The sequence below is a fragment of the Pelecanus crispus genome, chromosome W (assembly GCF_030463565.1).
Source record: "Pelecanus crispus isolate bPelCri1 chromosome W, bPelCri1.pri, whole genome shotgun sequence".
Classification (NCBI taxonomy): Eukaryota; Metazoa; Chordata; class Aves; order Pelecaniformes; family Pelecanidae; genus Pelecanus; species Pelecanus crispus.
Genome location: NC_134675.1, coordinates 4,065,582 through 4,087,664, shown reverse-complemented (window position 1 = coordinate 4,087,664; position 22,083 = coordinate 4,065,582). Strand labels below are relative to the sequence as shown.

The 22,083-nt window shown below is 45.5% G+C and overlaps 1 pseudogene; it reads left to right on the top strand.

Moving 5' to 3' along the window:
- Positions 1-21,067: 21,067 nt before the first annotated feature.
- Positions 21,068-21,832, top strand: LOC142596544 (shieldin complex subunit 3-like; annotated as a pseudogene).
- Positions 21,833-22,083: the final 251 nt, after the last annotated feature.

The window sequence follows — 22,083 nt, the reverse complement described above, 5'->3', positions numbered from 1 at the left end:
CTGGCAGAGCATGGGAAGCTGAAAAGTCCTTGACTAGCATAAGCAGTACTGAGCAACAACTAAACCATCAGTGTGTTATCAACATTCTTCTCCTACTAAATCCAAAACACAGCAGTGTTCCTGCTACTAGGAAGAAAATTAACTGTATTCCAACCGAAACACCGGAGCAGGGGGAGTGAGTGAGCGACTGCATGGTGCTTTGTTGCTGGCTGGGGTTAAAAAAACCACCGGGACATAAACTGCAGCTGGAGTGAGGAGTGAGAATACGTGAGAAGAATGACTATGCAGACACCAAGGTCACTTAAGAAGGAGGGGGAGGAGGTGCTCCAGGTGACAGAGCAGAGATTCCCCTGCAGCCCCTCGTGAAGACTATGGTGAGGCAGGCTGTCCCCCTGCAGCCCATGGAGGTTAACGGTGGAGCAGATATCCACCTGCAGCCCGTGGAGGATCCCACACCGGAGCAGGTGGGTGTGCCTGAAGGAGGCTGTGACCCTGTGGAGAGCACGCGCTGGAGCATGTTCTTGGCAGGACCTGTGGACCCGTGGAGAGAGAGGAGTCCACACTGGAGCAGGTTTGCTGGCAGGACTTGTGACCCTGTGGGGGATCCACACTGGAGCAGTCTGCTCCTGAAGGACTGCACACTGTGGAAGGGACCCATGCTGGAGCAGTTTGTGAAGAACTGCAGCCCGTGGGAAGGACCCCCGTTGGAGAAGTTCATGGAGGACTGTCTCCTGTGGGAGGGACCCCACGCTGGAGCAGGGGAAGAGTGTGAGGAGTCCTCCCCTGAGGAGGAAGGAGCAGCAGAGTCAACACGTGATGAACTGACTGCAACCCCCATTCCCTGTCCCCCTGCACTGCTCAGGGGGAGGAGGCAGAGAAAATCGGGAGTGAAGTTGAGCCTGGGAAGAAGGGAGGGGTGGGTGAAGGTGTTTTAAGATTTGGTCTTATTTCTCATTACCCTACACATGTTCTCACTCCTCTCTCCTACTCAGTTTTGACTGGTAATAAATTAAACTGATATTCCCCAAGTCGAGTCTTTTTTGCCCATGACGGTAATTGCTGAGTGGTGTCTGTGTCCTTATCTCAACCCACGAGCTTTTTTGTTATATTTTCTCTCCCCTGTCCTGTTGAGAAGGGGAGTGATAGAGCGGCTTTGGTGGGCACTTGGCATCCGGCCAGGGTCAAACCACCACACTGGTTAAACAAAATCCTGAACAGACTGGGATACTCATTAACCGGATGGTTAGAAAGTTTATTTCAAAGTATAATTATCGTACTGATCATTATTTGTGTTGCTGTTAATTGTTTAAAGAGAATACTGTTTCGATCAGCTAAAGGACATTACATTATGTTAGTACGAGTACATAGTGAGACTTATGAAGCTCTTAGAAAGCCTCATAGTCTCAACAGGGGGAATTGTTGAAGGCTAACTCTGAAACTTAGCTAACATCGTATCAGGCCAAGGTGTTTTTGTAAGCTGGCAAGTAAAGGACACTTAATCATCCCTAATCAGAAGAACAAACATTCAGTAGCCTTTAACCAAAGACATCCCGGAGCAACTAGACCTTGAAGGAGTACTGAGAAACTGATAAAAGGGAACATCCTACCCCAGAAGGTGCTGGAAAAACTGGACGAGTGCCGAAAAACAGTAACTGGGGGAAAGGTAATTCTGGCAGGGGGAGATTGTGACTAACTCTGTAAGTTTTGTGTATAAATAAGGCGCAGAAAGTCTCGTTCGGTGTGCTAGCTTTGTGGAATTACCACCTAGCACCCATCTCTGTGCAGAAATGAAATAAAATCGATATCTCAACTCAGTGTGTGGATTGGATTGTTGCACACCAGGTAACGAACTCCCTTTGTGAGATAACAAAAACGTCAGTCATACCAAATTCATCATTTATGAAGCTAGACAAGCAGCATCGAGGTACCAGGAACAAACACTGAGGGACCAGAACGTCTTAAACCTCTAGAAAAAAGGCAAAATTAACCATTGTTTAAAATCAAAAAAACAGCAATCCGTAAGACAATAGCATCAGCTAACCAAGGGCCTCCCTGTCGGGCTTTCCTCCTTCACCGAGACCAGGCATTACATTTTCTCCGAGACAGCTACCTGCTTTGAGGCAGTTACCCTTCCCCTCACACGGAAGCCTCCCAGCCTGCTCCGAGGTGCCCTGTGGCAGAGCGGCTCTGCACAGATCAGACAAGGAAACAGCCCACAAAGTGGCCTCCCGTCCCGTCCCGAGCCCCACCGCCTCAGAGACCCCTCACTACGGCGCAACCCCAGACGCCACAGCCTGGCCTGCTGCGGGAGGTGGCCGAGCCAGACGGCGCAAAGAACCAGACAGACCATGTCACCTTCACTGTGGCACCAGCCAGTCCCCGGCCACTGCCACCAGACCCAGCTGCCGTCCAACCCAGCACTGGCCCTGACCTTGTTTAAACACAGGGCCACCATCTTGGGAAAAGCAAAGCAACCACCCCTCAAGCACTGCACCAGTAAGCGCATGCACTCCCACACTGAGATGGTTTGTGCCTGCCTCCTTTGACTTGCACCAGAGACAATGCCAAATCCACCACTAAACCATGTCTCTAAGCACCGCATCTACACATCTTTTAAATACCTCCAGGGATGGTGACTCAACCACTTCCCTGGGCAGCCTGTTCCATTGCTTGACAACCCTTTTAGTGAAGAAATTTTTCCTAATATCCAATCTAAACCTCCCCTCGCACAACTTGAGGCCACTTCCTCTCGTCCTATCACTTGTTACTTGGGAAAAGAGACCAACACCCACATCACTACAACCTTTCAGATAGTTGTAGAGAGCAATAAGGTCTCCCCTCAGCCTCCTCTTCTCTAGGCTAAACAACCCCAGTTCCCTCAGCCGCTCCTCATAAGGCCTGTGCTCCAGACCCTTCACCAGCTTTGTTGCCCTTCTCTGGACATGCTCCAGCACCTCAATGTCTTTCTTGTATTGAGGGGCCCAAAACTGGACACAGTATTCCAGGTGCAGGCTCACCATTGCCGAGTACAGGGGGCAATCACCTCCCTGCTCCTGCTGGCTACACTATTCCTGATACAAGCCAGGATGCTGTTGGCCTTCTTGGCCACCTGGGCACACTGCTGGCTCATGTTCAGCCGGCTGTCTACCAACACCCCCAGGTCCTTTTCGGCCAGGCAGCTTTCCAGCCACTCTTCCCCAAGCCTGTAGTGTTGCATGGGGTTGTTGTGACCCAAGTGCAGGACCCGGCACTTGGCCTTGTTGAACCTCATACAGTTGGCCTCGGCCCATCGATCCAGCCTGTCCAGGTCCCTCTGCAGGGCCATCCTACCCTCGAGCAGATTGACACTCCCACCCAATTTGGTGTCATTGGCAAACTCACTGAGGGCGCACTCAATCCCCTCATCGAGATCGTTGATAAAGATATTAAACTAGGCTGGCCCAAAACTGAGCCCTGGGGAACACCACTTGTGACCGGTCGCCAACTGGATTTAACTCCATTCACCACAACTCTCTGGGCTCGGCCATCCAGCCAGTTTTTTATCCAGCGACGAGTAAAGCTGCCTAAGCCATGAGCTGCCAGCTTCCCAAGGAGAATGCTGTGGGAGACTGTGTCAAAGGCTTTGCTGAAGTCCAGGTAAATGACATCCACAGCCTTTACTTCATCTACCAGGCGGGTCACCAGGTCATAAAAGGAGATCAGGTTGGTCAAGCAGGACCTGCCTTTCATGAACCCATGCTGGCTGGGCCCAATCCCTTGATTGACCTGCACTTGCATGTTGAGTTCAATCAAGATGAACCTCTCCATAATCTTTCCCGGCACTGAGGTCAGGCTGACAGGCCTGTAGTTCCCCGGATCCTCCTTCCGGCCCTTCTTGTAGATGGGCGTCACATTGGCAAGCCTCCAGTCATCAGGGACCTCCCCTGTTAACCAGGACTGCTGATAGATGATGGAAAGTGGCTTGGCAAACTCCTCTGCCAGCTCCCTCAATACTCTCGGGTGGATCCCATCTGGCCCCATAGACTTGTGAGCATCCAGGTGGCATAGCAGGTCATTAACTGCTTCCTCCTGGACTATGAGGGCTCCATTCTGGTCCCCATCCCCGTCTTCCAGCTCAGGGGCCTGAGTACCCTGGGGATGACTGGTCTGGCTATTAAAGACAGAGGCAAAGAAGGCATTAAGTACCTCAGCCTTTTCCTTGTCCTCGGTGACAATGTTCCCCCCTGCATCCATCAAAGGATGGAGATTCTCCTTGGCTCTCTTTTTATTGTTAATGTATTTGTAGAAACATTTTTTATTCCCTCTTACAACAGTGGCCAGATTGAGTTCTAGCTGGGCTTTTGCCTTTCTAATTTTCTCTCTGTATGACCTAACGAGATCTCTGTACTCTTCTCGAGTTGCCTGCCCCTTCTTCCAAAGGTGGTAGACTCTCCTTTTTCCCCTGAGTCCCCACAAAAGCTCCCTGTTCAGCCAGGACGGTCTTCTTCCCCGCTGGTTGGTCTTACGGCACACGGGGACAGCCCGCTCCTGCGCCCTTAAGACTACCTTCTTGAGGAAGGCCTAGTCTTCCTGGTCCCCTTTGCCCTTCAGGACTGCCTCCCAAGGGACTTTCCCAACCAGCGTCCTGAACAGGCCAAAGTCTGCCCTCTGGAAGTCCATGGTAACAGTTTTGCTGCCCCTCCTCTTTACATCACCAAGAATCGAAAACTCTATCATATCATGGTCGCTAAGCCCAAGACGGCCTCTGACCTCGACATCTCCCACAAGCCCTTCTCTGTTTGTAAACAGCAGGTCAAGTGAGGCACCTCCCCTGGTAGGCTCGCTTACCAGCTGTGTCAGAAAGTTATCTTCCACACACTCCAGGAACTTCCTAGACTGTTGCCTCTCTGCTGTGTTGTATTTCCAGCAGATGTCCGGCAAGTTGAAATCCCCCACGAGAAGAAGGGCTGGCGATTGTGAGACTTCTGCCAGCCGCTTACAGAACGCTTCATCGACCTCTTCATCCTGGTTGGGTGGTCTATAACAGACTCCCAGCAGGATATCCGCCTTGTTGGCCATACCCGTCATCCTTACCCATAAGCACTCGACCTTATCATCACCACTGTTGAGCTCTATACAGTCAAAACACTCCCTAACATACAGAGACTCATGAGAGTCGTCCCACCATGTTTCTGTGATGGAGGCTAAGTCATAGTTATCCTGCTGCGCAAGGGCTTCCAGCTCCTCCTGTTTGTTGCCCATGCTGTGTGCATTGGTGTACATGCTATTGATTTCACCCCCAACATTGCCATGCCACCCTTGGGCTCCTCTCTAGCGAGTTTGGTTATATCCCCTTCCCCCTTTGAACCTAGTTTAAAGCCCTCTCGATGAGCCCCGCCAACTCATGAGCGAGAATCTTTTTCCCTCTTGGAGACAGCCAATCTCCATCAGCCGCCAGCAGGCCCGGTGCTGTGTAAACCTCCCCATGATCAAAAAATCCATAACTCCACCGATGGCACCAGCCTCTGAGCCACATGTTAATCAGGTGAAGTCGACCATGTGGGATTCCAGCACACACTGAACTGTTATTCAGGGACTCCCCCCCAGTTCCTCTCTGCTGTCAGGCAATAGGTGACTCAAAGGTGCAATGCCAAGAGAGATATTTGTGTGAGGAGCGGGACCACTGAATTGGTAAGTAGTTGTTATTTTAATTGTGGTTATCAGGTTTCACACATAGATGTGTGATAAGGGTAGGGGTCCCTTATCTTTGATGGCAGGGGGTCAGAGCTGAGTGCATGAAACCTTGGGTTAGGAAATTCTTTTTCGGTAATGACATGGGTACGACTACTTCCAAGGAAGTTTCCCCATGCTCCCCTCTAGGATGCATCCTGAAACACTGGAATAAGTATGGTGGGGACCCTCTGACAAAAGAAAGATTACAGCAATATTGTAGACAATGGCGGCTGATGTATGATCTTGATGATGGAAAAAAGTTGCCGGAGAATGGAACATTGAATTATAATACTATGTTACAATTAATGTTATTTTGTAGAAGGTTAGATAAATGGGATCAGGTGCCGTATATAAATCTGGTTTGGTGGGGTTTTTTTTGCTTTGAGAAATGATTACGACGTGAAAAAAATGTAAACTGTTGAATGGGGACAATAATGGAATATTTGTTTGGGGGAATGTCAATTTCTCAACTGATAGGAATAGCCTATAAAGTATTTAATAACAGGAGAAAAAAAATTTAAAAAAAAAGGAGAAGAAAGAGAAACAAAATAGGTTGAAATTGTAGGCAGCAGCCGTAACTGGGAACTGCATGAGAGGGAGAGGCAGAGGGAGAAGAGGATGGAATGGTGTTGGGCGAGGACAGGCCCCAGTGACACGAACACTGTTAGGACCCAATCAATGTGCAATATGCAGAAAGGAAGGGCACTGGAAAAATGCCCCACTCTGCAAGGAAGGAATGAACCAGGGAACAAGAAAGATGTAAACCTTATCCTATTGGAAGACTCAGGTAATGAATGAAGGGGACCAGGGGAGAAAATTGAGGTTTCCCCAGCTGATCCCCTGGTTCCAGTGAAACTGGGGAACGAGACAATTGATTTTTTTAATAGATAGTGGAGCAACTCATTCTGTAATTACCAGTTGCAAAGGACCTTTGAGTAAGTTTACAATTTCAGTTGTTGGGGCAACGAGAAAGTGAACAATACGGCCTTTCCTGAAACCAATGGAATGTATGATTGGAAATACAAGATTAACTCACAAATTTCTCTATATGCCAGAATGTCCTTTGCCATTACTGGGATGTGATTTGTTGTGTAAATTAAATGCCCAAATAACCTTCTCTGACAACTCTGTACAGTTGCATATACCTCCAGATGCTGCTTGGAAGGCTCAGATTTGCTTGCTGACTGAATCGAACCTGACCGAAAAGCCTGAGAACAAGATACCAAACAGGGTGTTGGATGCAGTAATACCCTGGGTATGGGCCTCAGGAAAACCGGGAAGAACAAAAAACATAACTCCTATAAAAATTTAATTAAAACCCAGAGCAAAACCAGTTAGAATAAAACAATATCCTATCAAATTAGAGGCCTGAAAAGGATTAGAGCCACTAATAAAAACCTTTCTGGAATACAGACTATTACAAGAATGCCAGTCTGAGTATAATACCCCTATATTACCAGTAAAGAAACCCAAGACTCAGGAATACTGGCTGGTCCAGGACTTCAGGGAAATAAATAGAATCACAGCTGATGTTCATCCTGTGGTACCGAACCCATACATGCTCCTTACCACCATACCTGAGACAAATGTTTATTTTACAGTCCTGGACCTGAAAGATGCCTTTTTCTGTATCCTGGTGGATGAACAGAGTCAGACCCTCTTCGCTTTTGAACAGGAAAATCTGACTATGGGAACAAAGATGGAACTATGCTGGACTGTGCTCCCACAAGAATTCAAGAACAGCCCCACCTTGTTTGGTAATATATTAGTGAAGGAAGTGGAAATGTGGCAAGATAATAATTCTGATATAACCTTATTACAATATGTGGATGATATATTGGTTGGAGCAAGAGGAAGAGAAGAACGTCTTGAAGCCACAATTGATTTATTAAATTTCTTGGGACTGGTGGGTTACCGAGTCTCAAGGAAAAAAGCTCAAGTGGCCCAGGAGAAGGTTCAGTATTTGGGATTTGAAATCTCAAAGGGACAGAGAGAACTTGGAGCCGACCGAAAGGAAGCTATTTGTCGAATCACAGTACCGAAATCCAAGAAGGAATTGCAAGGCTTTCTGGGAATGGCAGGATGGTGCCAAATGTGGATACCAAATTTTGGACTGATGGCTAAGCCCCTATATGCCACCATAAACGGTCCCAGGGAATTATTGGAATGGACCCCAGAATGCAGAAAAGGCTTTGATGATATAAAAAGAGAACTGATGAAGGCACCAGCCTTGGGCCTGCCAAATATGGATAAGCCCTTTCAATTATATGTCCATGAGAGACACCAAGTAGCATTGGGAGTGCTGACAGTTGCTGGGTGACTGGAAGTGGCCAGTTGCTTACTTCTCAAAACAATTGGATGAAGTAAGTAGAGGATGGCCGGCTTGTCTATGAACTGTAGCCACTACAGCATTACTGATAGAAGCAGCCTGTAAATTAACCCTGGGACAACCTATAATCGTACTGGTACCCCATGCTGTGATGACTGTTCTTGAGCAGAAGGGACACCATTGGATCTCCCCAAGCAGGCTAGTGAAATACCAAGCAGTATTACTGGAACAAGACGATATGGACCTTAAGATGGTGGCATCCTTGAATCCCGCTACCTTATTACCCTTGTCAGAAGAGGAGCCTTTGCAACATGACTGTTTAAACACTATTGAGCAAGTTTACGCTAGTGTTAAAGGCTAACTCTGAAACTCAGCTAACATAGTATCAGGCCAAGATGTTTTTGTAAGCTGGCAAGTAAAGGACACTTAATCATCCCTAATCAGAAGAACAAACATTCAGTATCCTTTAACCAAGGACATCCCAGAGCAACTAGACCTCGAAGGAGTACTGAGAAACTGATAAAAGGGAAGATCCTACCCTAGAAGGAAAGGTAAATTCCGGCAGGGGGAGATTGCGACCACTGACTCAATTTAGGACCAAAAGGATTTGCCCCCCACCCACCCATAAGGAGCATGCGTGCTAATTTACATAGCAAGTGAGGCTAATTAGAATATAGTTGACCAGTAGCAGATAGGATGGTAATTACTAACCAATCATTGTAAAAAGAATGATTACTAACTCTGTAAGTTTTGTGTATAAATAAGGCGCAGAAAGTCTCGTTCGGTGTGCTAGCTTTGTGGAATTACCACCTAGCACCCATCTCTGTGCAGAAATGAAATAAAATCAATATCTCGACTTAGTGTGTGGACTGGATTGTTGCATACCAGGTAAAGAACTCCCTTTGTGAGACAACACTAGTAGGCCAGATTTGAAAGATGAGCCTTTGGAGGGTGTAGATATGGAATTGTTTACTGATGGGAGTAGCTTTATACATAATGGAGAGAGGCAGGCAGGATATGCAGTAGTAACTTGATCTCAAGAAATTGAATCTCACCTGCTGCCTCCCAACACCTCGGCACAGAAGGCCAAGATAATTGCCCTGACACGAGCCTTGGAGATCGGGAAGGGGAAAAGAGTTAATATATATACGGATTCCAAGTATGCATTTGGAGTTATTCACACCCATGGGGCAATCTGGAAAGAAAGGGGACTATTAAATTCTCAAGGAAGCCCTGTCAAGTATGGAAAAGACATAAGAAAGGAAGGCAGTTTTAGAACCCAGAGAAGTGGTTGTGATGCATTGCAAGGCCCACCAAAAGGGACAAGGGGAGATTGTCCAGGGAAACTGACAAGCAGATGCAGCAGCAAAAGAGAGTGGCAATGCAGGAGCCAACAATTGGTGCATTAATACCCGAAGGAAAAATAAGTTTGGAACTGCCCAAGTATACAGAGAAGGAAGATAGATTAGCTGAAATATTAAAGCGCACGAGGAATTCCAAAGGGTGGTGGGTGACCCCCAATCACCAGGTGCTGGTATCTATGTAAATAATGGAAAGACTTATGCAAAACTTCCATGAGGAGACCCATATGGGAGCAGACGCTATGTTGATGTCCTGGTTTCGGCTGGGATAGAGTTAATTTTCTTCCTAGTAGCAGGCATAGTGCTGTGTTTTGGATTTAGGATGAGAAGAATGCTGATAACACACTGATGGTTTAGTTGCACTGCACACCACCTCTCCTGCTCTGAAAGATGAAACCCAAAGTCATGGGCTAAATGAACTCAATGGACATTTTACAGGAATGGCCCATAGACGAAGGGAATGATATCTGTGTGTATATATCAAGACAAGATAGGGAAACCAGTGGTGATTAATTAGAACGCATTGGAAAGGGTAGGACCTGTGCATGACGTAGATGGTATAGAATAAGGGGTGGATACTGTCCTGGTTTCAGCTGGGATAGAGTTAATTTTCTTCCTAGTAGCAGGCATAGTGCTCTATTTTGGATTTAGTATGAGAAGAATGTTGATAACACACTGATGTTTTTAGTTGTTGCTGAGTACTGCTTATGCTAGTCAAGGACTTTTTCAGCTTCCCATGCTCTGCCAGGCGCACAAGAAACTGGGAGGGGGCACAGCCAGAATAGTTGACCCAAACTGACCAAAGGGATATTCCATGCCATATGACGTCATGCTCAGTATATAAACTGGTGGGGGTTGGCCGGGGAGCAGCGATCGCTGCTCGGGAGCTGTCTGGGTATCGGTCGGCGGGTGGTGAGCAATTGCATTGTGCATCACTTGCTTTGTATATTATTATTACTATTATTATTATATTGTTATTATTATCATTACTATTTTACTTTATTTCAATTATTAAACTGTTCTTATCTCAACCCAGGAGTGTTTCTCACTCTTACTCCTCTGATTCTCTCCCCCATCCCATGGGGGTAGGGGGAGTGAGCGAGCGGCTGCGTGGTGCTTAGATGTTGGCTGGGGCTAAACCACGACAGGTGAGTAGCATCAAAAGGCATACATTACGGCCGAAGATGAAAACATTGGCTGACATTGTTGTAAAGAAATGCCAGACCTGTTGTTTAAATAATCCAAAGATTCAGTGGAAGCTGCTGGCAGGAGACGTGAAAAGAGGAATCACCCCTGGGGAATACTGGCAAATAGATTTTTCGGAGTTACCAAAATGTAATCAATATAAATATTTACTTGTTCTTGTAGACACTTTTTCAGGTTGGCCAGAAGCTTTCCTGTGCCATACCAATTGGACCAGGGAGGTAACAAATATTTTTTTAAAAGAAATAATACCTAGGTTTGGGATACTGGAAGGAATATCCTCAGACAATGGGCCCCACTTTATTTCAGAGGTAGTGCAAGGAGTTTCCAAATGTCTTAAATGGGATCTGCATACCCATTGGAGGCCACATTCTAGTGGAAAAATAGAAAGAATGAATCAAACGATTACAAGATAGATAGCAAAACTACACCAAGAGCCGCATATGTAATAGACAGAGGTGTTACCAATAGCCTTGATGAGAGTTAGAATAGCCCCTAGGGCGAGAGAAGGAATAAGCCCATTTGAAATTCTGTATGGGAAACCCTATCCAGTCAATAGCCTTATGATAAGGGGGGACCTTAAAGGGGAGGAAATGTTAAGGAATTATTTATTATCCCTATTGCAAACTTTATCCTCCCTAAATAGATACCTCAACCAGAGGACTTACACCATTTTACTGACCATCTTTACAGCGGTAAAGGTAGAAGGAATTGACTCCTGGATACATTACACCTGGGTGAAGAAAGCACCCCCAATGAAGCAGTGGACTGCTGAGCAGACTGAAGACTGTAAACTGAAATTCGCTAAAGCTTAATGAACTGTACCTGGGACCTCGAAAACTCATATCTTGAGTTAGAATGTTCTCAAGGACTGACTTTATTTTGTTGTCTATTACTGACATTAGTTCCGATTGTAATTGCATGTATCCGTAGAAATACTAATTTCTTCACAAGAACAGGCCAATATGGTACTAAACATCATTACCCTTTTGCCTAATCATGAGGGTGCATAGTTGGAACTTTGAGAGGCAGCCAGTGAAAAATCCCTGGGAAGAGAACGTACATTTTGGATCAATGCAAAACCCGATACAAATCATAAACAGAACTAATCGCTGGATCTGTAAGAAGTGACCCAGTTAACTGAAATTACTATTCAGGATAGAATGGCCTTGGATATGCTCCTGGCAACTAAGGGATGGGTAAGCACTGTCCTAAACACTAGCTGTTGTGCCTAAGTGGACCAAAGTGGCGGAATACCTACTGATCTTAAAGAAAATTGCAAACAAACTAAAATTTTACATGAAATTCAAAAGGATGATACATCCCTTGGCTTTGCTGAAACTTGGAAGTGGCTGACCTCTTGGATACCAGATTTAAGCTTGTGGTTAAAGAAACTAATATGTACATTGATTACAGGATTATTAATATTCGTATGTATATAAATGTTAATCCAATGTGCCTGGAAATGTTGCTCCACTTTGGGAAGACAGACGTATGAAAGGATGACTCTTGTATAGGGTAAATGTGAATCTTCTTTCCTTGCATAGTCTCAAAGGGGGAAATTGATGACTGATTGTTGAAGGAACGTACTAAAGACAATAGGCACAAGGATATCTATAATGAGGAGCAGAAGGCCAAGAGATCTCTAAAACAATGAATATATATCCTTGAGTGTCAAAACTCCCCTTTAGTACTCTTTTACTAGTCAGCAAGATCCACTAATTAATGTCACCTAAGACAACCAGCTAATTATAATATGAAAACCACACCTCTGTTGGAAGAGCTACCCACCTTCAATGGGAGACCCCTACCCACTGAGCATGTGTTGTGGTTTAGCCCCAGCCAGCAGCTAAGCATCACGCAGCCGCTCGCTCACACCCCCTGGCCTGGTGGGATGGGGGAGAGAATCGGAGGAGTAAGAGTGAGAAACACTCCTGGGTTGAGATAAGAACAGTTTAATAATTGAAATAAAGTAAGATAGTAATGATAACAACAACATAATAATAATAATGATAATATCCAAAGCAAGTGATGCACAATGCAATTGCTCACCACCCACTGACCGATACCCAGCCAGTTCGTGAGCAGCGAAAGCTCCACCCGGCCAACTCCCCCCAGTTTATATACTGAGCATGACGTCATATGTTATGGAATAGCCCTTGGGGCAGCTTGGATCAACTGTCCTGGCTGTGCCCCCTCCCAGTTTCTTGTGCACCTGGCAGAGCATGGGAAGCTGAAAAGTCCCTGACTAGCATAAGCAGTACTCAGCAACAACTAAACCATCAGTGTGTTATCAGCATTCTTCTCATCCTAAATCCAAACCACAGCACTATGCCTGCTACTAGGAAGAAAATTAACTCTATCCCAGCCAAAACCAGGACAGTATCCACCCCTTATTCTATACCATCTACGTCATGCACAGGTCCTACCCTTCCCAATGCATTCTAATTAAGCACCACCACTTTCCCTGTCTTGATATGTACATACAGATATTATTCCTTTTCTCTATGGGCCATCCCTCTAAAATGTCCATTGAGTTCATTTAGTCCATGACTTTGGGTTCCATGTGTCACCACAGTCTTTCAGAGCAGGAGAGGTGGTGTGCAGTGTTGGACTGTTGCATGCTGAAGCCAGTTCTCATTCCAACACGGTTTCATCAAAGTTCATCTTCATTAAGTTGGGCGATTCTTACTGTAACACCATTGATGTGGCATATAGCAACCATAACATAGAGTATTATATACTTAACATTAACATACAGTTAAGAGACAACATACAATAAGAGATAACATACAGTATTATATAGCAATTAACATCATACAATTCAGTTCATTGGCTATTTTCACCCAAAATCAAATTCCCTTGAGGTACACATTGGGCTTCCCCATCCTTTCGCATCACCCACCAAATGCACCCAGGTCCTTGAGCAAAAGCAATCCCACGAATGGGTTTGCCTTTGCCAGAGGGGGAGGTCACCCAGGTTCACCCTTATGTTGCCAGTCCAGATCCACCTGAGCCACTTCAATCTTAGTGGCCTGATCCACCTGCTGGTTGTTTTGATGTTCTTCAGTGGCCTGACTCTTGGGTACATGAGCATCTATGTGACGAACTTTTACAACCAGGTTCTCTACCCGGGCAGCAATATCTTGCCATAATGCGGCAGCCCAGATGGGTTTGCCTCTGTGCTGCCAGTTGCTCTGCTTCCATTGCTGCAACCACCCCCACAGGGCATTTGCCACCATCCACGAGTCAGTACAGAGATAAAGGACTGGCCACTTTTCTCTTTCAGCAATATCTAAAGCCATCTGGATGGCTTTCACCTCTGCAAACTGACTCGACTCCCCTTCTCCTTCAGCAGTTTCTGCAACTTCTCGTGTAGGACTCCATACAGCAGCTTTCCACCTCCGATGCTTTCCCACAAGACGACAGGACCCATCAGTGAACAGGGCATATTGCTTCTCATTTTCTGGCAATTTATTATACAGTGGGGCCTCTTCGGCACGTGTCACCTCCTCCTCTGGTGATATTCTGAAGTTTTTCCCTTCTGGCCAGTCCATGATCACTTCCAAGATTCCTGGGCGACTGGGGTTTCCTATTCGAGCCCCTTGTGTGATTAGTGCAACCCACTTACTCCACGAAGCATCAGTTGCATGATGTGTAGAGGGCAATCCTCCCTTTAAACATCCAGCCCAGCACCGGCAGTCGGGGTGCCAGCAGGAGCTGGGCTTCAGTACCAACCACTTCTGAAGCAGCTCGAACCCCTTCATATGCTGCCAATATCTCCTTCTCAGTTGGAGGATAGCGGGCTTCGGATCCTCTGTATCCCCAACTCTAAAACCCTAGAGGTCGACCTCGAGTCTCCCCTGGTGCTTTCTGCCAGAGGCTCCAGGTAGGGCCATTCTCCCCGGCTGCAGTGTAGAGCACATTTTTAACATCCTGCCCTGCCCGGACTGGCCCAAGGGCTACTGCATGAACTATCTCCCGTTTAATTTGTTCAAAGGCTTGTCATTTCTCAGGGCCCCATTTGAAATCGTTCTTCTTCCAGGTCACTTGATAGAGAGGGCTTACGATCTGACTGTACTTTGGAATATGCATTCTCCAAAAACCCACAACGCCTAAGGCGGCTTGTGTTTCCTTTTTGCTGGTTGGTGGGGACATGGCTGTTATTTTGTTGATCACATCCATTGGGATCTGGCGACGTCCATCTTGCCATTTTATTCCTAAAAACTGGATCTCCTGTGCAGGTCCCTTGACCTTACTTTGTTTTATGGCAAAACCAGCCTTCAGAAGGATTTGGACTAATTTCTAGTCTCCTCTCCCCATTAGCCTTTTGCTCTGGCCATATGGGACTGTTAAAGGGTGAGCGAGTCTTGCTGATCACTGCCTGGCTCTCCAGGAGACAAATCAGGTTAGGGATGGGAATCAGGGAGTCTCGGTTGGTGCGATATTGCCGCCGGTGCACCACTGTGGTAGCGATCGGCACCAGTTGTTCTTCGACCCTCAGCAACCCCACAACAGAAGGGTCCTCTGAGAGACCGGGCAAGGTGGACAGCTGTTTCATTTCCTCCGTCTCCAAGGCAGCTATCCCAAAAGCCCACCGGTACCCTTTTGGGTCCTTGAAATACCCTCTCCTGAGGTAGCCTATGCCAAGGATGCACGGAGCGTCTGGGCCAGTCACAATGGGGTGCTTCTGCCACTCATTCCCAGTTAGGCTCACTTCAGCCTCCAGTACAGTGAGCTGTTGGGATCCCCCTGTCACTCCAGAAATACAGATGGGTTCTGCCCCTCTATAGCTTGATGGCATTAGGGTACACTGTGCACCAGTGTCCACTAGAGCCTTCTACTCCTGTGGGTCTGATGTTCCAGGCCATCGAATCCACACAGTCCAGTAAACCCGATTGTCCCTTTCCTCCACCTGGCTGGAGGCAGGGCCCCTCTAACACTGGTCACAGTATTCGCTGTTCACTCCTTGTAAATGTGAATCAAAAGTCCCTTGATTAAGATCGGAAGTGAAATTAGCCCTCTTACTCTGTCTGGGGAACTGCTCACTGGAAACTGGAGCTGCAATTTTCCTGGGAGAACCGCCTTTTCTAATAGTTCTTCCTTGCAACTCACACACCCGTGCCTCTAGGTTCGAGGTAGATTTTCCATCCCACTTCCTCATGTCATGTCCATGGTCACAGAGGTAAAACTACAGGGTACCCCTTGCTATATATCCTCTATATCCTCTCTCTTGAGCATAAGGACGTTGACTCCTAATGGCTGAGATACTGGTCCGTGTAGGTGGGGAGCAGGACACATCCTCTCTGAGTTGCTGGAACTCTCGGGACAGTTTTTCCACAGCCGAGACACAGGCCCGTAGGGAGGAAGAGATGCTTTCTTCGTATTCCCGGAGTAGGCCAGCCACTTCATCCACCTTTGGTACCTTGTCATCTTTCCCGGTCAGTATTGCCAACGAGTTGGCATATGATGTTGGTGTGTTCTGTACCACCTTCCGCCACATGGGTCCTATGCACTGGACTTCATCTGGATCTTTGGGTAACTGCTCATCATTCAGGTCACTATAAATCACCTCCAGCACGCCTAATTCCCTCAGGTACTGGATACCCTTCTCTACGGTGGTCCATTTGCTTGGGCGGTATATAACATCCTCCTTGAAGGGACACCGTTCCTTCACACTTGACAGAAGTTGCCTCCAGAGGCTGAGCGGTTTTGCCCCTTTTCCAATTGCTTTGTCAATGCCCCCTTCCCTAGAAAGGGATCCCAGCTGCTTGGCTTCCTTACCCTCTAAATCCAGGCTACTGGACCTGTTATTATTATCATTATTATATTATATTATATTATATTATTATATACTATTATATTGCGACAAGCCCCAGCCAGCAGCGAAGCACCACGCAGCCGCACACTCACTCCCCCTACCCCGATGGGATGGGGGAGAGAATCAGAGGAGTAAGAGGGAGTTGAGATAAGAACAGTTTAGTAAGTGAAATAAAGTAAAACAGTAATGATAATAATAACAATATAATAACAATATACAAATAATAACTGACTAACTAATAATAAATGACTAACAACTAGGTATTAACACTAGGCATAGTGACTTTGTTTAATTGTATAAATATGTGAAGCAAGGATAACGGGGTGTGCTAGCTTTGTGGAATTACCACCTAGCACCCATCTCTGCGCAGAAATGGAATAAAGCAAATATCTCGACTCAGTGTGTGAATGGGTTCTTGCACAGCGGGTAACACAACGTCCCCTCAGCCTACTTTTCTCCAGACTAAACAACCCCAGTTCCCTCAGCCGCTCCTAATAAGACTTGTTCTCCAGACCCTTCACCAGCTTTGTTGCTCTTCTTTGGTTATGCTCCAGCAATTCAATGTCTGTCTTGTATTCAGGGGCCCAAAACTGGACACAGTATTCCAGGTGCGGCCTCACCAGCGCCGAGTACAGGGGGACGATCACCTCCCTGCTCCTGCTGGCCATACTATTCCTGATACAAGCCAGGATGCTGTTGGCCGCCTTGGCCACCTGGGCACACTGCTGGCTCATGTTCAGCCGGCTGTCCACCAACACCCCCAGGTCCTTTTCGGCCAGGCAGCTTTCCAGCCACTCTTCCCCAAGCCTGTAGGGTTGCATGGGGTTGTTGCGACCCAAGTGCAGGACCCGGCACTTGGCCTTGTTAAACCTCATACAGTTGGCCTTGGCCCATCGGTCCAGCCTGTCCAGGTCCCTCTGCAGGGCCATCCTACCCTCAAGCAGATCGACACTCCCACCCAACTTGGTTTCGTCTGTAAACTTACTGAGGGTGCACTCGATCCCCTCATCTAGATCATTGATAAAGATATTAAACAAGACTGGCCCCAAAACAGAGTCCTGGGGAACACCGCTCATGACCGGCCGCCAACTGGACTTAACTCCATATACCACTCCTCTCTGGGCTCGGCCACCCAACCAGTTTTTACCCAGCGAAGACTACGCCCGTCCAAGCCATGAGATGCCAGTTTCCCTAGGAGAATATTATGGGAGACTGTCAAAGGCTTTGCTAAAGTCCAGGTAAATGATGTCCACAGCCTTTACTTCATCTACCAGGCGGGTCACCAGATCATAGAAGGAGATCAGGTTGGTCAAGCAGGACCTGCCTTTCATGAACCCGTGCTGACTGGGCCTGATCCCCTGGTTGATCTGCACATGCCTGTTGAGTTCACTCAAGATGAACCTCTCCATAATCTTTCCCGGCACCGAGGTCAGGCTGACAGACCTGTAGTTCCCTGGGTCCTCCTTCTGGCCCTTCTTGTAGATGGGCGTCACATTGGCAAGCCTCCAGTCATCAGGGACCTCCCCTGATAACCAGGACTGCTGAGAGACGATGGAAAGTGGCTTGGCAAGCTCCTCTGCCAGCTCCCTCAATACTCTTGGGTGGATCCCATCTGGCCCCATAGACTTGTGAGCATCCAGGTGGCATAGCAGGTCATTAACTGCTTCCTCCTGTGCTATGAGGGCTCCATTCTGGTCCCTGTCCCTGTCTTCTAGCTCAGGGGGCTGAGTAACCTGGGGATGACTGGTCTGGCTGTTAAACACAGAGGCAAAGAAGGCATTAAGTACCTCAGCCTTTTCCTTGTCCTCGGTGACAATGTTCCCCCCCACATCCAGCAAAGGATGGAGATCCTCCTTGGCTCTCCTTTTGTTGCTGATGTACTTATAAAAGCATTTTTTATTATCTTTTACAACAGTGGCCAGATTAACTTCTTGCTGGGCTTTTGCTTTTCTAATTTCCTCCCTGCAGGACCTAACAAGATCCCTGTACTCCTCCTGAGTTGCCCGCCCCTTCTTCCAAAGGCGGTAGACTCTCCTTTTTTCCCTGAGTCTCCGCAAAAGCTCCCTATTCAGCCAGGCTGGTCGTCTTCCCTGCCAGTTGGTCTTACGGCACACAGGGACAGCCCGCTCCTGCGCCCTTAAGACTTCCTTCTTGAAGAAGGCCCAGCCTTCCTGGACCCCTTTGCCTTTCAGGACTGCCTCCCAAGGGACTTTCCCAACCAGCGTCCTGAACAGGCCAAAGTCTGCCCTCTGGAAGTCCATCGTAACAGTTTTGCTGCCCCTCGTCTTTACGTCACCCAGAATCGAGATCTCTATCATATCATGGTCACTAAGCCCAAGATGGTCTCTGATCTCGACATCTCCCACAAGCCCTTCTCTATTAGTAAACAGCAGGTCAAGCGAGGCACCTCCCCTGGTAGGCTCGCTTACCAGCTGTGTCAGAAAGTTATCATCCACACACTCTAGGAACTTTTGAGACTGTTGCCTCTCTGCTGTGTTGTATTTCCAGCAGATGTCCGGCAAGTTCAAGTCCCCCACGAGAACAAGGGCTGGTGATTGCGAGACTTCTGCCAGCCGCTTGTAGAACACTTCATCTATCTCTGCATCCTGGTTGGGTGGTCTATAGCAGACTTCCAACAGGACATCCGCCTTGTTGGCCATACCCGTCATCCTTACCCATAAGCACTCGACCTTATCATCACCACTGTCGAGCTCTATACAGTCAAAACACTCCCTAACATACAGAGCCACCCCACCGCCTCTCCTTCCCTGCCTATGGTACTTAGGTACCAGTAAGTTAGCAATTGAAACACTGAGAAGCCTGAGTCTATTTTCACCTTATTTCAGTCAATAGACATAATATTTACTTTCTTTTTGACAGTGCTTGTTTTGAAAATATATGTCTCTGGTGAAGTAGGAGTAATAAATAGTTGGTTAAAACCTCAATTCTGCAAGCATCCTAAATCAGTGAGAGCACTCAGATGTCTAAAGTAGTGCAGGTGTTTAGATGATTTCAGAGTCCATCTTCTGTCCATTTACTAGTTTTACAACACTCCTGGAGAGTTTTTGTGGTGTCTGCATGTCACAGTAAAATCTGTTAACCATAATTCAGAGATCAAAAAGCCCTTTTCCATATATGTACACACACAAAGTAACAAAGCCAAAACCCTGACAACATGAACCACCATCAGCTGCCATTACAAATGCATTTTGATAGTAATTAATTCAAAGTAAAAAGTTTTATGATGAATTGTTTTGCTTTTGTGAGAAATCAATGGAATCCTTGGGCTTGTATTGAATTTAGTGCAGTGTCCAGGCTGTAGATTTTGCAAATAGAAGTGAGAAAGGTATCAGGGTTTCTCTGCATTGTGTTCATTTTAAACAAAATCTTGACAGTGTAATGATTAAGCAGTCCTAGGTTTTATTGATTTTAATATCATTGTATGTTGCTGATCTCTGGCAGGGAGCCTGAAATGATTGCAAACGTGTTAGGGAGGAGAAAAAAAAACCAGGAGAGCAAGAGAGTGCATGTTATGTTATGTTTCACAGTAGTGTTTGTAGTTCTTCTCCCCCCCCCCCCCCCCATTTAATATACTCTTTGTATGAAAGAAAGCAATGATAGATTTTTTTTTTTTTAAGAGTATAAAATCTGTAAGGGCTTAAGTGCTTCAGTTATTCTAAAAGTTATTCTAAAAGTCTAATAAATTAAGCAATTATCAAGTCCTTAAGTTATTCCAGAAGGATGTCTGCATGCATTGCTCAGAAGCTCTGAGAGTAAAACTAAATGTGTAGTTCTGATATAAAATGGAAAAAAACAGACAACTTTAGTTTGCCCATAGCACTTCCCTTTTAACCTGTGACTTTAAAAACTGCTATATCTGTCAGTACTATTTCAGGAAGGGTTTTTATAACATACAGTGTGTTTTCTAGTTGCTTTATATGCCCTGGCTTAGCATGTTGAAGTGTAGGAGGAAAATACTTAAAAATTATATATATTTGGTAAATTTGATAAAATAGGCAGTAGTAATTGTATGTCTTATTAAAGATGATGTTTAAAATAAATTTTTCACTTCATACTTTGTTATGCTTATTAGAAATAGTCATATGTGTACGTAATCGCTAGGAAAAGATAATGATGGTTACCTTAGTATGTAAAATTTGACATCTGAGATTAACTTCTGAGTTGTCCTTAACAGGAAAAAAATTCTTTTTAATATGCATCACAACAATATAGCAAGAATAATGATAGATGGATGGCAAGTATGAAATGGTGACAGTAAAAGTCCCTCTTAGGAGAGACAATGTTGAGTAAACTGCGTGCATATGGGTAATGTTCAGCGTACTGAAGTTATGCTGGTAATGATGGAATACAGTCTCTAATGTTCAGCCTGGGTAAAGGAGAAATGTTCTGATATATATCTCTAGCTTATTTTTACTACATGTTGGGTTTTTTGCAAAATATCCTAGCAATGTTTTTCTTAATATGGTAGTGTCTTATTTTTTTATAATACTTCTGCTTTACATCCTGTTTTCCACTGATCTTTGCAGCACAGGGCAAGAAAATTCTTGTAAATAGGATGCTTTGGTCTAGATTTGAGAATCCTAATCAAGAGACTGTTCCTTTTCTTAAGAATAACTGGATTCCTACTGTACAAGCATGGAAGTGGTCTTGCATTATTGACTGCATCAGAGAGATCTAATAAAACTGCATAAATTTGCAGAAGCAGCAGTGAGGGAGTTTCCCATTCATCAGTTACCGAGATTTACACCCTGTTTTCCAAATTATCTGTATGGACTTCCCCTCAAAACAAAAAAGCAACCACCTGTTATTTCTTGTGAGGAAGCAGAAGAACTGAAGCAACTTTCTACACCTTCAGAATATATTATAAGATCTCCTGATTATGACTGCACAAAAAAATCTCATTGAGTTTCAGTCTAACATGAAACATGGCCAGACTTTAATCCAAGCACAAACTGTTCACAGATCAATTAACTTTGAGAACCAAGGAGAACCACCACTTAATGGAAAACAAAAATTGAAAAGGTCTTGGAGTGTCTCTCTCCCTAGCCCTAAGCTTAAAGAAAAGATTCTTCCTTTATCTCAAGAACTGCGGAATAATTTGAAAAGATTAAAACTGCATGCATTTTACAGAGCAAAGTGGACAACTGAACAGTCTATTTGTAATAATCAGAATTTGGAGGACATCTGGATAAAACTGAATAGACTCATCAAGCAGAATGAATTGCTATCTTGTGATGCTACTATCCAACGATCTGTGGGACAGATATGGATTTTCTGTGATATGTTATAATGCGAATATGTTAGAAATATTCTTAGGGAAAAGCTAACCTTACCGATAAAATTAATTTGCTTGTACATAAATTTGTAATTATATTTACTTTATAATTGTAAGTTAGAGTTTCATAATAATATTGCTGTCTGAAGTACTGGAGTTTTTAAGCATCTTAGAATATGCAAACTTTAGAACAACTGATGAATTAATGAACAGAAAAGTATTTAGTATTACTTTGCTACAGTTTTTTAACTATAATAATATATTTATTTAATTTTTTTTTTTGCCAGGAAACTTATGAATGGTTCTATTAAGATTACTAAGTTTCTGTTTGGTTTAGTACTGCATTTTGTAGCTTTTCTCT